Source organism: Galeopterus variegatus, unplaced genomic scaffold (genome assembly GCF_000696425.1).
Source record: "Galeopterus variegatus unplaced genomic scaffold, G_variegatus-3.0.2 Scaffold1848, whole genome shotgun sequence".
NCBI classification, from domain to species: Eukaryota; Metazoa; Chordata; class Mammalia; order Dermoptera; family Cynocephalidae; genus Galeopterus; species Galeopterus variegatus.
The window spans coordinates 74569-79690 of NW_007727959.1; the positions used below are offsets into that span (position 1 = coordinate 74569).

Here is a 5122-nt window from a genome sequence, read left to right on the forward strand (position 1 = left end):
GTCTTGTTCATTCATTTAGCGAATATTTAGGAGGAATCTAGGATGTGCCAGACACACTCCAATCACTGAACAGCAACAGAAAGAACAGACAAAAGACACTCTGCCTTGATAGATTGTTCCAAGAAGTTAAAAAGATAGCACATTAATGGTAAAAAGTTCCATGGAGGAATATAAAGCAGAAAGGAGGGCAGGGAATGTTGTGGGAATTGCAATCTTAAAGTGGGTGTTGAGAGAAGGCCTCACTTGAGAAGGTGATATTTGGGGCCGGCCCGGTGGTGCACTGCTACAGTGCACCGCTTGGGAAGCGCGGCAGCGCTCCCGCCGAGAGTTTGGATCCCACATACAGACCGGTTCCCGCTCACTGGCTGAGTGAGGTGCAGACGCAGCACCAAGGTTTGCGATCCCGTTGCAGGTCCCGGTCCGGTACGGGCGCGACACTGAGGGTTGCGATCCGTTGCCGGACATGAAAAAAGACAAAAAAAAAAAAAAAAGAAGGTGATATTTGAATACGGGTCCAAGGTTGATAACAGAGTGAACCCTATACACAAATGGAGATTAGCACTCTGGAAGGATGACACTGTAAACACAAAAGCCCAGAGGCACTGCAGGGAAGTCACGGTGGGTGGGTGGGCGTCGGCCACAGGAAGGGTTATAAGAAACAATGGGAGGACATCGGGTGGTGGCGCCCCTCCCAGTGAGCAGCCCGGGTGGCTCCTAACCCTCACCTCTGAGCACACTGGCGAGGGCTCCTCGGCCTCCAGTAACGGAGCAGCACGCGGGACGCCAGGCTCGGGCAGTGTAGGGCAGACTGGCTCCGAGGTGGGAAATTGAGCTGCAAGAAGTGGAGCCATGTAGCTGAACTGATTCTCTTCTCTGAAGACCGGGAGGAGAAGATCCTCTGCCTCTGCTCCAGGATATTTGTGGAGGATCAAAAATGGTGCAATTTGTGATTAAAAGGCTACTATGTCAAAGGCAGTGGCAACAGTGCAGGAGACCAAGCTACAGAAGAGGAGGAAGGTAGTCGCTCCCAAGGTACAGCACAATCATGTGACAGCAAAGGCACGGGCCCAGATGAGGGTGAACTTGATTCTGAGGCCCAGCTCATGAGAAGTATGGGGTTGCTGCTTCAGTTTAGTGGGATATCTGCACGTAAGAATTTTGAGGTGTCTATGGATACCAGAAATAAAGTTAGAATGAAAAAGAAGAGGGAAAACATCAAAAGAAGTACTTAGATGAAATTATGCGAGAATCTTGGGGAAATGAATATTGTGGAGGGTTAGAAATGTCGATTCTCATTTGATTTTAGAATAGGGTTTTTAGGTAAATGCGTGTATGGGGCAAAAGCCCTCGTGCAGGAGACCACAGCCTACAGCCAGGGGTGACAGCCCATCTAATCACCTCTAATCACTACTTAGGTATGGGATTGTATACTTTAATGATTTTAGAGCTAACAGGTGGTTGTCATACCAATCCTGTTAAGAGACTTTAAAAATTGCTGAAGGGAAAGATGTGAAAAAAATGTTTGCTATGGGCAAGTTGTCTGTTGGTGGAAACCATAGAAATAATTATATTTTATCATAAGAATGTAACTTTTGCTTAAGGAGAAGATGTACTTTAGATAATGAGCCAGTTTGATCAACTTAGCTTTTCACTAATTGTACCTTGGAATGTCACATTGTTAATTTTACTGATGTTACTAGTTTCCATTGTTAAGCTATACTTAGCCACAGATAACTTTTGTAACACTGCCCATGTCCTTGTGTCCCCTTGTAATGACTGAATCAACTGAATTTTCTTGTGAAACTTCCTTGTCTTTACAATAAAAAACAGAAGCTAACTGTGAATCAGGGCTGTACCCAGTTTTCTCCTTCTATCAGGGGAGTTGCTGGGGTAACAGACCCTTTGGGCTTCTCAACGCATTCATGGTGCTTTGAGTAACCTTTTTTCGTCTCCGTTACATAGGGAGAAGTGTCACAGAATACAAAGAAGATGACATTTTAGCTTCAGATGATCCATCTTCACTTGAACAGTATGAGAACACCAGAACGTGTAAACTTCAAGGCAAAAAAGATATTGAAACAGAAAATCTTCCTGTTGAAAATACATTCTCTTCAAAGCTAGAAATTACAGAAAAATGGGAGAAGTATTGGAATGAATATGGAGGAGGTCTGTTATGGCAAAGCTGGCAAGAAAAACATCCAGATGAAACACTGCCTTCTGAACCTTGGAACGTTCCTGATACAAAAGAAGAACAGGAAGAAGATTACAGTCAGCTTTATTGGTATTATCTGGAATAATTTCAGTATTGGGAAGCTCAGGGTTGGACTTTTGATGCCTCACAAAGCTGTGATACAGACACCTATGCATCTAAAACAGAAGTTAACGAGGAAGATGAAATTTGCATCAAAGTCAACCTAGTGTCTTTTCCATCTTCACCTATTAGAGTTGATAACAAAAGTTTTGGTTCAAGTGAAAAAGATCATAATGCAATATCTGATGGAATTAGTAATATAACTTTGAATTCAGAGGGAGTAGGACAGAGCCAGGCAGATTCCTCTGTAGGCTGTGATGGTCATCAGCAGCTAAGCGAAGTTAGCAGCAGGAGAGAGAGCCCTGCTTCTGGCCAAAGTGAACCCTGCAATGGAGGAACCAAAGAAAGCAACTTATCTGGGAATAGAAGCACAGTCCAACCAGCTCAGGATTCACAGGAGTCTTCAGGAGTTAACGCTGGCAAAGACAGATCACACACCAATGGTACTGACAGAGATGAGAGTAAAGAAGATCCTCCTGAGCATAAGACAGGCAAATTCAAGAAGGGCCAGGAACTAGACATCGATGAAGACCCAGATTCAGTCTTCGATAACAGTGGTTCCCTTCTAGGATTCAAGCATGGCTTGGGACAAAAATATGGTAGAATTCCAAATTTTAGTCGTTGGCACATCAGGTATCTAGAGAAGAACATGAACCATAAGTCAAAGTACCTGGACATGTGCAGACAAATAAAAATGAAAAACAAACACATCTTTACTGAAGACTCAGGAAAACCATTTTTCAAAAAGAGCAAAGCTCTGAATAAGGTAGAAAAATTCCTAAAATGGGTTAATGAGCCAGTGGATGAAGAAGCATCACAGGAATCATTTTCTCACAATGTGCAAGACACCTGCACAAGCCGTGATTCAGAGGAACAGGACATGTCTGTTAAAAAAAGGTGATGACCCACTGGAGACTAGTAATCCAGGACCTGAAAAGTGTCAGACCACATCTTCAGCTGGTGAGCTGTAAACAGAAAAAAATGGAGACAACTTGGTAGCAATAAGCAGGACTGTGTTACTCAAGATACACCAGACTCCCTTCAGGTAGAAACTGAAGCTGAAATACAAAAAGAAGATGAAGAAAAACAAGAACAAAATGGGAAATGGTCTGCCTCCTGAGATAGCTGCTGTTCCAGAACTGGCAAGATACTGGGCCCAGAGATACAGGCTTTTCTCCAGTTTCGATGATGGGATTAAATCGGACAGAGAGGGCTGGTTTTCACTTACACCTGAGAAGATCGCTGAACACATTGCTGGCCATGTCAGCCAGTGCTTCAAGTGTGACATTATAGTAGATGCATTCTGTGGCATCAGGGGGAACAGCATTCAGTTTGCCTTAACGGGAAAGAGAGTAATTGCCATGGATATCAATCCTGTTAAGATTGATCTCGCTTGTAATAATGCAGTAGTTTACAGGACAGCAGATAATATAGAGTTCGTCCGTGGAGATTTCCTGCTGCTGGCTTCTTGTCTGAAGGCTGCTGGCTTCTTGTCTGAAGGCTGATGCTGTATCCCGCAGCCCACCTTGGGGAGGGCCAGACTACGCCACTGCAGAGAACTCTGACATTAGGACAACAATGTCTCCTGATGGCTTTGAAATTTTCAGACTTTCCCAGAAGATCACTAATAATATCGTTTATTTTCTTCTGAGAAACGCTGATATTGACCAGGCAGCATCCTTAGCAGGGCCCAGAGGGCAAGTGGAAATAGAACCGAACTTTCATAACAATAATTGAAGATAATCACTGCTTATTTTGGTGACCTGATCTGAAGACCAGCCTCAGGAACCTAACTGAGGCAATACAAGGACCAAAAGATCATGTAGGGGTCAGAACGTTATTCAGATGAGACACTGGAATATCTTCCTGTATTCAATGATATTTTGTACCCATAATCTTATATCACCATGAAATGGAAACTCACAGAAGTTTAATGACTATTAATGAAGTGCTTTGAGATCTTTGGATAATATTAACTATGTATACTGTACATTAGAAGAGTAAGTGTGTGATATGGAAAGCGTAGGCTTACCCTTGTACTTAATTTCAATGTGTATGTAAGTGTATGTGTATTATTTTAATTTTGTATGTTTTGATTTAACATTTTTGTATGTATGTATACATGTGTACAAAAACAATTATTGTGTTTTCTTAACAGAGAGATACAAAGAAAACAACAAATGAGTTTTATTCTATCCACCCATTTAAACCCTACTGAAATAATGTTATATGTTGAAGGCTAAAAACATAAATAGTATAGAATGGTACAAAATGAAAAGTAAAAGACTCCTAGCCCCTACCCTACCTTTTATTCATCTATCTAAAGATAACCACAGCTAACAGCATTTCATAAATCCTTTGAAGGACAGAAAGGAATTGCAATATACCCTAAGACATTTTTTTTCTCATTGATTCACTGTTCAGTATTCTTTTTTTTTTTTTCACTTAATGCATCTTTTCAAAAAGTGTATACTTTGGGGGGGTCTCTCCTCAAGGTCGTGGAATAGATGATCCCCAGCATCATTCTTTCCCACAAATCAATCAATTTACAACTACAAAAAAGCAACAACAGCCAAGCTGGAGCCACTAGAGCTCAGGGGAAGAGGAGGAGAGACCTACAGAGTTCATGAAGGTGGGAGAAGCCACGATGAGAGAAAGAAAAAACTGCTCCAACCATTTCGTTCCACAGCCACTTTAAGGCTGGAGCTGCTGAGCACACAGAGCAGGAGTGGCAGAAGCTGCAGCTGTGCTCTTTGGATGGAGTTGCTTGGAGATGGCAGTGGAAAAGACAGTCTTGGTGGCCGCCAGGTC

At 42.5% G+C, this 5122-nt stretch overlaps 1 pseudogene; it reads left to right on the forward strand.

Annotated features, from left to right (window-relative positions):
- Positions 1-4104, forward strand: part of LOC103595794 — a 20260-nt pseudogene extending 16156 nt beyond the window's left edge.
- The last annotated feature ends 1018 nt before the right edge of the window (positions 4105-5122 follow it).